The sequence below is a fragment of the Bos indicus genome, chromosome 1 (assembly GCF_029378745.1).
Source record: "Bos indicus isolate NIAB-ARS_2022 breed Sahiwal x Tharparkar chromosome 1, NIAB-ARS_B.indTharparkar_mat_pri_1.0, whole genome shotgun sequence".
In the NCBI taxonomy this organism is placed as follows: Eukaryota; Metazoa; Chordata; class Mammalia; order Artiodactyla; family Bovidae; genus Bos; species Bos indicus.
Genome location: NC_091760.1, coordinates 80,904,218 through 80,916,949, shown reverse-complemented (window position 1 = coordinate 80,916,949; position 12,732 = coordinate 80,904,218). Strand labels below are relative to the sequence as shown.

Below are 12,732 nucleotides of genomic sequence, written 5' to 3'. Positions count from 1 at the left end.
CTGTAGGATGTGGTTAAAAAAAGAGCTAAATCCTCATTTTCTGTAGTAGGAAGTCAGTGGAGAATATTTAACACTGGAAAAAAAAATACACCCATATAAGCAGGCTATTTAGATAGATGGATATAACCAAAAGTAAATAAAAGGGTTGAGAGTCATTGCATTTGAGCAGCAGAAATTAGGGGTGTGGAGGAGTGGGGCAAGGCCTGAAATCATGTATTTGGAGGGCTTAGCGTCTCATCATGTATCCAGATTGGCACCTGAAATAAGCAGGGTAAAAATGGAGTGACCGCTGCAGAGAACATGGTAACAACACAGTCCAAGTTCTGAGCAGGAGCACCCTGCTTTGGATAGTGTGCATATGGCGGTAGCAAAAGAACTTCCCTTTTCTGGTTCTTGGAAAATCACTTTTTACTCCATTTTCTTTTTGTCGGAACCTGTATACGCTGTGCTCAACTCAATTTTAATTTCAGCTCTTTTACTGAAAGAGCTTGGCCTAGCTCTCCCCAAACGCTGGAGAGGAAGGCAGGCTAGTGTATGGAATTCTGGTCTAGTCACTCACCAGCTTTTGCCTGGGCTAGATCCTTAAGCTCTGATTCCTCATTTGAAAATAGAGAAAACATTCCTTGTCTCATAGGAGGGTGTGAGGAATAAATAAATAATTTACTACATAAAGTGTCTGGTACGTAGTCATTACTGATATATTTAAACAAAAGAAGAGGTACACTGGATAACCCTTAGTCTAGGGCGGGCACCCCATAATGTAGGGGCCAGGCCCCACAGATGAACCATTCAGTAGGGGCAAGAGCTCTGGGAGGGGGGAATTTGGGGGGTGGTGGTGCAAATAATCCATGAAGTTTGCTGATTGTAGCAAAAGTTCTTACTGTATTTTTTTGAGTGTAGTGTCTTTTGATTAGACTGCAGGGTTCAGCAAACTTGTGGAGACCCAGATCCTGGAATGTTTTAGGCCTAAGGATCGATAAAGTGCTTAGCTTGCTGAGCTTCCAAGTCTAAACACAGAACAATTGCTCCCATCCCAGATAATGTGGAATAATGGATCCAGGGTTAATAGGATTATCTTTTACCCCAAGGCTCCTGTGTGCCTTGTGGTGATTGTTCATTTAAGCCAGGGACCTGGGATCAGGGCTCTAACTCTAGCTGTCTCATTCTCTGACTCAAAACTGAGCTCTTTACTAATGTCTTGCCAGGAGTAGGCTCACCTGCGGGTATGCTGGGCTGTGAATTTCTTAGGCTGTATTCTTGGCTCATTTTATGAACTTCTTTAGTTCTGGGTGGGATCTTTAAATCCTGGAGTTGGTCTGGAGTCAGGGCCTCACACAGTGCGAGTTACATTTGCCTCACACTTACTGGGAGCATGTGGGAGTTCATGAGGTCTAGGCAGACTCTCATTTGGTCTCTTTGTTAGAGTTTGGTTTGAGTGCTTCTGTGTCTGACTTTGCACAGAGGAGGAGGGGGATTAGTTGCCAGAGGCTGTAAGGTATAGGGCCGGGGCGGGCAGGAATGATAGCAGAAAGAGATCATGTGGAGAATAGACCCTGAGGAAGAGGAAGGAGGTGGGTTGGCTCGGGGAGAGAAGTGAAACTACGTCTTGATGTCAAGCCAATGATCCTTGTGGGGTGGGAGGGGGTTCCCGGAGCAGAAGATGCAGATCACAGGGGTGTCCTGCTTTAAATGGGCACTGTACTGAAACTACAAGGAAGTGCATAAGTATATAGGGGGCTCAGGGACAAGGGGGCTGCAAGGAGACCCTGGGACCAGCTGAATGTATGATCCCCATAGGGTGATAGGAAGAGTTGGTTTAAGCCACTTAATAGAAAATTCTTATAAAGAAAAACCCGAAGTCTCTATTGTTGGTTTTAAATAACAAGCTCTGTTATTTATTTCTTATGTTTCTGCAAAGTACACTTGCAATCCAGAACTGTTCTTTCCCATTGCCTCATCTGTCAAAGGCCCAGTCACAGTGTTTGGAAGGAAGTGAAAAAAAGGAAGTGGAAAAAAAAAAAAAAAAAAAACACAAACGCTTCCGAGCAGCTGCAGTGGATGGCTACAGCCCTATCACACAACTGAGGCCCTCCCGTCTCACAGCCCTGTAGGGCTGTAGTGGGTCAGAGGCAGCTGGGATCCCTAGGGCTGGTCTAAACCGAGCTTTTCAGGGGTCCATTGAAGGGATTACAGGAAGGAACATACAAAGTACAGACGAGCCTTGCAGCCACTAGAAAGTTTCCAAGCATCTACCTTCTCTGGGGATGCAGGGTTTCCTGTCTGTCTCTCTGCGGGCCTCTGCCCTGTTCTCTTTGTTGACCAGCTTCCTTTCCCTCTGCAGGGCCCCACCGGCCTGTCACCTGATCTCACGTGTGGCATTTGCTTCTCATCTTGTGCTCACTACCTTTCCTTTAAGCTCTGAGTCTACTGCCAACTGACTGTGGTCTTTTTTTTCATAGTTGCAATGTTGAAAGCATCTGACTGATCCAACTCCCTTATTTATGGGAGAGTTGCTTTTGTTTATTAATTAATTAATTTATATTGGCGTATAGTTGATTTACGATTTTGTGTTGTTTCTGGTGTATTGCAAAGTGATTCATATATATATATATTTTTTCCTTTTTCATATTCTTTTCCATTATGGTTTCTTAGAGGATACTGAATATAGTCTTCTATGCTACACAGTAGGACCTTGTTATCTATCCATTTTATTTATAGTAATTTGTCTGCCAATCCCTAACTCCTAATTTATCCCTCCCTCCCTTACACCTTTTTCCTCTTTGTTAACAATAAGTTTGCCTTTGTGTCTGTGAGTCTTTTTCTATTTTGTAAATAAGTTCATTTGTATCATGTTTTTAAATTCCACATATAAGTGATATTATGTGATATTTGTCTTTCTCTGACTTACTTTACTTGGTATGATAACCTCTGGATCTATCCATGTTGCTACAGATGGCATTATTTCATTCTTTTTGATGGCTGACTAACATAGTGTTGTTTTGAACACTGGGGTGCATATATTTTTTCAAATTAGATATATGACTAGGAATGGGATTGCTGGATTATATGGTAAATCTACTTTTAGTTTTTCAAGGAACCTTCATACTGCTTTCCATAGTGGCTCCACCAGTTTACATTCCTGTAACAGGGAAGAACCTTTGTATTCTAATATAAGTTAGTTATTAAAGGGATGTTGCCTATAAGCTTAAATTATGCATAATGGCTCATCTCAGGGAAACTTGCCTCCCAGATAATGAGTCTTAGGCTAAAATACTTTTGTCTAGCTCATAGGAAATATTCTGACAAGGCCCATCTGTGAATGACTTCAGGAAGGAAGAAAAGAACACATTCCCTCTGGAGGCTGACTGGGATCCAGAAGTGACCAGGAAATGATTGACTTTACTCTCTCCCCTTTTAGTGTAAAAGAAGCCTAAATTCTAACTCAGGCAAGATGGTTCTTTGGGACATGAGTCTACCATCTTCTCTGTCTGCTGGCTTTCTGAATGAAGTTGTTATTCTTTGCCACAACAACTCATCTCTTGATTGATCGGCCTGTCCTGTGGTGAGCAGCATGAGCTTGGACTCAGTAACATTCCCACCCACCCACAGTGTAGGAGGGCTCCCTTTTCTCCACAGCCTCTCCAGCATTCATTATTTGCAGACTTTCTGATGATGGCCATTTTGACTGGTGTGAGGTGACACCTCATTGTAGTTTTGAGTTGCATTTCTCTAATAATTAGCAATGTTGAACATCTTTTCATGTGCCCATTGGCCACCTGTATGTCTTCTTTACAGAAATGTCTATTTAGGTCTTCTGCCTTTTCAACTGGGTTGTGTGTTTTTTTTTTATTTGTTTGTTTTATTATTGAGTTGTATGAACTGTTAGTATATTTTGGAAATTAAGCCCTTGTTGGTTACATCATTAGCAAATATTTTCTCCCAGTCTGAAGGTGGTTTTTTCCTTTCATTTATGGTTTTCTTTGCTGTACAAAAGTATATAAGTTTGATTAGGTCCCATATGTTTATCTTTGCTTTTTTTTTTTCTATTGCTTAGGAAGACCGACCTCAGAAAACACTGGTACTATGTATATCAGAGACTGTTTTGCCTGTGTTCTCTTCTAGGAGTTTTATGGTGTCATGTCTTGCATTTAAGTCTTTAAGCCATTTTGAGTTTATTTTTATGTATGGTGTGAGGGTGTGTCTAACTTCATTGATTTATATCAATATGGCTGTCCAACATTCCCAGTGCCGCTTGTCGAAGAGACTTATCTTTGCTCCATAGTATAGTGAGTTGCTTTAAAATCAAAGTTCTATCCTTTGTCCATAAGCAGAGGCCCAAGTATTGTAAGCGGGTAGCAGTAGGGTAGGCAGATAGAATGACTTGCCTATTTGAGTAATATGGGAGGTCTGCAAGCCATCTTCCAAAGGATTTAGAAAACAATAAAGGGACCTCACATTTCCTCACTAGTCTGCAGAATACTGTGGCCAGAGTGCACGGTGCACGGGGAGGAAAGACAGCAGGGTTGGTCTTTGCCTGGGTCACGGGGACACAGAAATCCATTCAGTCTCTTCAGACAGATTACAAGGTGTATTAACCATTTATCACTGAAGGTTTGGTCTAGAGCAAAAGACAAGTTATGAGAGGCTGGCCAGAGAGAGATGGAGAGTAGGGGCCTCCTTCATGTAAATGAGGCAGGCAGGTAAGCAGTTTCATTGTTCTCTGGCCCTGGGGGCACTTTGCTCCTGTTTCCTGGAGGAGGTTCCTTATTGGCAGTCTCCCAGATAGCCACAAGCTCAGCTGTGTTTGCAGGCAGTAATTCTTCCTGGCCTGGTTCACTTTCCCCACAGTGACTCTGGCTCTTGGTTGTTTTGTTGGTATTAATTACAGACAGCAGCAAAGTGCACAGGTGCCACAAATGATTTTTTGTTTTTCTATCTCGCTTGATTCCTTTGTTGTTTGCTCTGTTCTGCCATGAATCTTTGTGAGATTTTGACATTTGCACCCCTCAAATGGCTCACTTCAACTTCAGTTTCATCTGATGTCAGTTCCCAGCATCTGTGCTTCCATCTGTGCTTCCTCTTATTTCTCTTAGCATCTCAGGGTCTCTTTCTTCTGGACAATATCCTTGTGTAACACCATTCCTCTCTTCATTGGATTTTTCACTTTTTCCCTCTGTACCAATTCTTACTCATGCATCCCCCCTCCCCAAAGCTTGATTAGGGGAACTCATTTTCTCATCCTGGTTCTTGTTTAAGCCTTGGCCTAAGCTGAGTGTGCGGAGAAGGCAATGGCACCCCACTCCAGAACTCTTGCCTGGAAAATCCCATGGATGGAGGAGCCTGGTGGGCTGCAGTCCATGGGGTCGCTAGGAGTCAGACACGACTGAGGACTTCACTTTCACTTTTCACTTTCATGCATTGGAGAAGGAAATGGTAACCCACTCCAGTGTTCTTGCCTGAAGAGTCCCAGGGACGGGGGAGCCTGGTGGGCTGCCGTCTATGGGGTCGCACAGAGTTGGACACAACTGAAGCGACTTAGCAGCAGCAGCAGCAAGCTGAGTATGAGTATGAAATATGAAAAACCTGGGTGCCCCAAACTCTACACTTGTTTCCACTAGAAATGTTACATGTGGTGAGCAAGGGTGTGGGTGAGGGAGGGGCTGGGGTAGGAGAGGAGTGTTAGAGGAATGGGCAGAGTTCTCCACTCCTGGGAGTTTGTGTGGTATGATAGTTCTGCAGAGAGCCTGCCAAGACTGTTCAAAAGCCCGAGAAATTTGGAAACTCTTTGACTCTGCAATTTGACTTCTTAAGACTGTGTCTTAAGGAAATAACTATGGATTTCCCCCATAGTTTTAAGGAGATGGGAATACCAGCCCACCTACGTGCCTCCTGAGAAATCTATATGCAGATCAAGAAGCAACAGTTAGAACTTGACATGGAACAACAGACTGGTTCAAAATTGGGAAAGGAGTATGTCAAAGCTGTATATTGTCACCCTGCTTATTTAACTTCTATGCCGAGTACATCATGTGAAATGCTGGACTGGATGAAGCACAAGCTGGAAACAAGATTGTAAGGAGAAATATCAATAACCTCAGATATGCAGATACCACCACCCTTATGGCTGAAAGGGAAGAGAACTAAAGAGCCTGTTGGTGAAGGTGAAAGAGGAGACTGAAAAAGGTGGCTTAAAAGTCAAAAAATTAAAAAAATGAGGATCATGGCATCTGGTCCCATCACTTCATGGCAAATAGATGGGAAACAATGGAAACAGTGACAGACTTTATTTTCCTGGGCTTCAAAATCACTGCAGATGGTGACTGCAGCCATGAAATTAAAAGACGCTTGCTCCTTGGAAGAAAAGCTATGACAAAACTAGACAGTGTATTAAAAAGCAGAGACATTACTTTGCTGACAAAGGTCCATATAGTCAAAGCTATGGTTTTTCCAGTGCTCATGTATGGATGTAAGAGTTGGACCATAAAGAAGGATGAATGCTGAAGAATTGATGCTTTTGAGTTGTGGTGTTGAAGAAGACTCTTGAGAGTCCCTTGGACTGCAAGGAGATCAAACCAGTTAATCCTAAAGGAAATCAACCCTGAATATTCATTGGCAGGACTGATGCTGCAACTCCAATACTTTGGCTACCTAATGTGAAGAGCTGACTCATTGGAAAAGACCCTGATGCTGGGAAAGATTGAAGGCAGGAGGAGAAGGGGACGATAGAGGATGAAGTGGTTGAATGGCATCACTGACTCAATAAATATGAGTTTGAGCATACTCTGGGAGTTGGTGAAGGACAGGAAAGCCTGGTGTGCTGCAGTCCATGGTGTCACAAAGAGTTGGACATGACTGAGCGACTGAACAGCAACAACAAATCTGTAATTTGAAAAAAAAAAAAGTTGAAGATGACTTAATTGTTCAGCTTTTGGGTTCAGAGGCATATACTTTTAATATGATTATTAAACCATGACTTTATTGGATCTTTGTAAGAAGTCCAGATAACAAAATAAAACCAGGAAGGGTGTGTTATCTATAGTTATCTTGGCTGGACAAGAGAGGGTAACTTTTTTCCCTCCTTTTGACAGCTACATTTTCTAAAATTTCAAGATTAAACATACATTTCTTTGGCACTAAGAAAAACAAAGTATGGGGAGGGAGGAGGGAGGAGGGTTCAGGATGGGGAACACATGTATACCTGTGGCGGATTCATTTTGATATTTGGCAAAACTAATACAATTATGTAAAATTTAAAAATAAAATAAAATTAAAAAAAAATAAAACAAAACTATCACTCAATGAAAAAAAAAAAAAGAAAAACAACAATTACTTTAAAAACAAACACTAGCCACCCAGACACAATAATAACATACAGGATGAAACTTTAGATTCAGTTAAAAATGTTCCCCAATAAGTTTAGGAATTGAATTCACATTTGTAACATTATAAAGAATTTACTATAGGTCAGAGGGAGACTGTGAGCCAATTGGATGTATTTGTTGATGGAAATCGGTTGTCCACAAACCTTAGCTAAACATTAGACTCAGGGCCAGAACTAATGCTTTCTTACTCTTGCTTTTCTTACCAATAATAGCAAGTAGCATGAGGATTAAGTGATTGTAGAAGAGTTTGCTTTGCTTAATCTGCAGCTCACTCTGAAATTGCTCAGCTCCAGAAGGGGTAGGTCTGGGTGAACAGATGGCCAAGTTGAACCCTGGGAAGGAGGCTGGAGTTCTGGAAGGGGCTCTGAAGTGGCCGGAGTGACCACGGATGGGAGGAGCAAGGGTGTTTTTCCTCCTGTGTGTATTAACATGTGTGCCTCTGATGCTTAGCCGATAACTTCACTTTGCTTTTTTTTTTTTCCCCTTCCTGCAGGCAGTGTCGAGTGAATTGTGCTGAGATCTGCAGAGAGCAGCCCAGGGAGAAGCAGTGAAGTTGTAGACTGCAGCTGAAATGAACTGGCCCACGTGAGCCTGCCCAAGCCCTGGGGCAAGGCCTGTGTCCTATCGCTGAGGTAAGAGCCCTCAAATCCTAGCCTGGGGACCAAGAAGGTAAAATGCCTCCTGGGGTGCTGGATGGGGTGTTGGACACTTCATCCTCTCAAGAGCAGGAGATAAAGGCCACTTGTTTCTGGTTCAAACCATCAGCTTCTATTTCAGCCCAACCAGGGGCAAGGTCATTTGGTGGCCTAAGAGGTTTTGATTTTTTAGGGCAGGTCTTCTGGACTCTTAACAGAAAGTTGTGTTTTCTCAATTGCGGGTGAAATTTGAACTCCCAAGGGAATGAATTTATCCTTCAGATAAGACTGCACCAAGCTCAGGGAATGCTTAACATTGGTGCACCAGCTCTGTTCTGCTGGGGAAGTTGAGTTTTTAGGAAACACTACCTCACCCCCACCCCCCAAGGAATATAGTGACAGAAATTACCTGGAGAGGTTATTGCAAAATAGTCCACTAAGCTTCCTAAAAAATTACTTAAATTACTTAGATATGTTCTGATTATAAAAGTAAAATGGAGAAATAATGACGAGGAAGAAAAGAAGACACGGAAGAAAAGAAAACACGCCTGAAACCCTAACAGAGCTTCAGGTAGTTTCCATTAAAATTACTCTTTAGGCCTCCAGGGCATGTTGGCTCTTCCTGCGTGGAGGCAGAGGGGGGAGGCGGAGGGAATACTCAAAAGCTAGGAGAACTCACCTCCCCTCTGGAGGCTATCCTGAGCTGATTTTAAATATTCCGGAATTTTGCAAATTGGTTGTTAAAAATTGGCGACTTGAAATTGGCTACAGTGGGAAAACTGACACCACTGAAATTAGCCAAGGCTGCAAACGAGGGACGTTTTGCTTTGGAGATTCTGATGGACCTCCCCCGCCCCCACTCCTGCCCCCCACGCTGGGAGGCACAGGACAGGTCACTTCACTTGTGTATCCCTCCGCTTCCTCCCCTGTGAACTCTAAGTGCTTCATAATCATTAATTGAATAAATGACTGAGTTTCTGTTCTTACTATCCCATAAAGTGAGTCCCATAAGAGTGAAAATGAAATGTTTTGCATGTTGTAAATTTTCCTGCCCGTGGAGGGGAGGGGCTTTAATTGATTGGTAAGCCTTTGGTTTATTGATGGAGACAAACTGGCTGGAACTTCTCCTTTTGGCTCTTGCTTCTGGGGAAATCTGTGAATTACTAACACCCTTTCATCCGGGCTGATGAAAGCTCTCCATTTATGGACCAACATCTGGGGCAAATTTCCTTCCTGGAAAAATCAAGAAATCAAGAGAAGTGTGAAAAGGAAGCCCGGGCGCTGCTGGACCTGAGAGCCAGGGTTGAAATCAGAGCTTTAGACTCACAGGCTCTGATGCGGGGAGGAGGGGGCATTGGGGTTAGAGAGGAGCAGGGGCACTTCCTGCCGAATGTGAAACTTAAACAAAGGCTCTTTCTTCCAGGCCCTGCTGTCAGCAGATTAGAACTAATTAAATTAGCATAATGGAACCCCAACCTCTGCCGTCTCCCTCGCTTTCTGAACCTTCTGGCTCCTTTTCGTCACCTCCTTTAAGTAGCCTGCAAGAGGGGATGGGGAGAAGGCAGGGCACCAGGGTACTGTGTAGAACTGTAGTTTGGAAAATTACAAAAATAGAAAGGACTGTAGAGGCCATCTGGTCCCACACTTTCATTTTAAAGAAGCCTGGTCCCACAGCTGTGGTTAGCAGTTGTAGTTGCTGAGGAGAAGGTGTGTGCTCCAGGGGAGGGAGGGATACCGGTTGTGAGAGGGTGCTGCTCCCGAGGCCATGTGCTCACTGAGCCTTGTCTGCACCTGGCAAGGGCACAGGTGGGTGTCCTCCAGGTGCCAGCCCTGCCTCCCCCCGCCCCCAGACCCTCATCTGTATCTGACAAGCCCTTCTGGTACGCTTAGAGTTAAGTCCTCTTCCTTCATCAGGAGCTTGGCTTTCTAGGTCAGTGAAACAAGCTGAGAAGATGTTATCTGAGGACCTTTTAAGGTATATATATATACACTTGGAAGGGTAGAGAAGGGCGTTGATTGAGCTCATGGTGGCGTCAGGTGCCCTGCTTCTGTTTTGGAGATACTTGATATAGGTTTGAGCCAGGCTTCACAGTAGCTGCATGATTACCTTGTCTTTCTGACTCAGTTTCCTCGTTTGTAAACTGGGCTGAATAACACCTACCTTGAGTGAAGGTTAATAATTATAATTTTTTTTTTCCTTTTGCTTGCTTAGTCTCTATGTCACATCCTATTCCTCTGAGACCCCATTGACTGTAGCCCGCCAAGCTCCTCTGTCCATGGGTTTTCCCAGGCAAGAAGACTGGAGGGGGTTGCCATTTCCTTCTCCAGGGGATCTTCCCAACCCAGGGATTGAACCTGGGTCTCCTGCATTGCAATCAGATTCTTTACCACTGAGCCACCAGGGAAACCCAGATTAATGATTATTTTTATAATGTTCTGCCCACAAGGTAGCTGCTTATTAGATGACAACCATCACGTTTTTCCCATGCAACTTTATTGAGATATAATTGAGAGAAAAAAACCTGCATATATTTAAGTCGTGAAACTTAGTGAGTTTTGACATATGCATAAACTTATGAAATTTTCCACACAGATCAGTGAACATAACCATTATCCTCCCGTTTCTTCCTTCACCTAATCCTTCCCTTCTGCCCCCTCTGTGTCCTGCCTCCCATCCCTGCTGCTGCTGCTGCTAAGTCGCTTCAGTCGTGTCCGACTGTGCGACCCCATAGAAGGCAGCCCACCAGGCTCCACCGTCCCTGGGATTCTCCAGGCAAGAACACTGGAGTGGGTTGCCATTTCCTTCTCCAATGCATGAAAGTGCAAAGTGAAAGTGAAGTCGCTCAGTCATGTCTGACTCTTAGTGACCCCATTGACTGCAACCTACCACGATTCTCCATCCATGAGATTTTCTAGGCAAGAGTATTGGAGTGGGGTGGCATTGCCTTCTCCAGCCTCCCATCCCTAGACAACCATTAATCTGCTTTATTGCTGTAAATTGGTTTGCATTTTTTAGAACTTTACATAAATTGCATAATACAGCATATTTTCATCTTACACTCACCATAAGTATTTTGATACTTATCTGTGCTTGTGCATCAGTAGTTCTTTCCTTAGGAGAAGGCAATGGCAACCCACTCCAGTACTCTTGCCTGGAAAATCCCATGGACGGAGGAGCTTGGTAGGCTGCAGTCCATGGGGTCGTGAAGAGTCGGACACGACTGAGCGACTTCACTTTCACTTTGCACTTTCATGCATTGGAGAAGGAAATGGCAACAGACTCCAGTGTTCTTGCCTGGAGAATCCCAGGGACGGAGGAGCCTGGTGGGCTGCCGACTATGGGGTCGCACAGAGTTGGACACGACTGAAGCGACTTAGCAGCAGCAGCAGCTATTCAGATCTTTTGTTCATTAAATGAAATTGGACTGTCTTCTTGTGATTGGATCGTAAAAGTTCTTTATATATTCTACAGACCAGTGTTTTTAATTGGAGACTTTGCAAATATATTTTCTAATTCTGTGACTTCCTTTTGGTGGGAAGCAGTAACACATTAGCAATTACAATTCAGTTGAATAGTGCTGTGCTCAGGGAGTACAAAGGAAGATCAGTAATCTTAGGATTCGAAGTCAGGGAATCTTTCAGGAGGTAAAGGTATGTGAATTGGGGCTTAAAGGAAATTATACGTTAGCTGGGCAGGAGAAGGGCAGTGTAGGTAGGAATTTGTATGTGCAAAGGCATGGACATGTGCAACATCATGGTGCAGGCCCAATTGTAAGCCATTTGATTGGAGCCCTGGGATTTGGCGAGTGGAAGAATGTGGTGTGGGCTGGAATCCCAGATGCCCTCCTACTGGCTGTGCACCTCTTTTATTTATTTATAACTTTTAATTTTGAAACAATTATAGGTTCAGTTGTAGTTGCAAAGATAGTACAGAGAGGTCTAGTGTATCCTTCAGTTTCTTCCCCTGGTTTCATCTTACACAATTATAGTACAGTATCAAAACCAGGAATCTGAGTTTGGGTACAGCTGTGCGTGGAACAATGTCTCATTTTCTCACATGTTTAGATTAGTGGAGCCACCTCTGCAATCAAGGTACAGAACTATTCCACACAGAGGTCTCCCTCATGCCACCCATTCATTGTTATGCTGGGTTGGCCCTTTCTCGCTTTTCTCATCCCTATAATTTTGTCATTTTCAGAGTGTTCTGTAAATAGAGTCATATAATATGCAATCTTCTGAGACTGGCTTGTTTTCATTCATCAGAATGTACTTCAGGTCCCTCCAGGTTGTTGAGAGTACCAATAGTTAGCTCTTTTTTTTTTAATGATGGGTGTTATTCCATTGTATGAATGTGTCAGTTTCACTATTGACCCATTGAAGGACATTTGGGTTGTTTCTAGTTTTTGACTATAACAGATTCAACTGCTGTAAGCAGTTTTGCACAAGTTTTTATATGAACATCAAATTTTATTTTTTCAAAAAAAAGAAACTCCCCAATTTGTGTGTGTGTGTATTTTTCCAGGATAAATGCTCAGGAGGGCAGTTGCTGAGTTGTATGGCAAGTGTGTTTTTAATTTTTTAAGGAACTGCCTAACTATTTTCTAGAGTGACTGTATGGTTTTCTGTCCCCACCGGCAATGTAGGAAAGATGTACTTTTCCACCTCATCAGCATTTGCAGCATCCTTTTTTATTTATTTTATTTTTCATTGGAAAA

At 43.2% G+C, this 12,732-nt stretch overlaps 1 protein-coding gene across 1 annotated transcript in view; it reads left to right on the top strand.

The window, feature by feature from the left end:
• The window catches only part of ST6GAL1 (ST6 beta-galactoside alpha-2,6-sialyltransferase 1), a 151,308-nt gene that overhangs the window by 36,213 nt on the left and 102,363 nt on the right, over positions 1–12,732 (top strand). Inside the window, exon 2 of the mRNA XM_019958344.2 lies at positions 7,876–8,014. The gene's annotated coding sequence lies outside the window, so the exon portion shown is untranslated. The remainder of the gene's footprint in view (positions 1–7,875; positions 8,015–12,732) is intronic.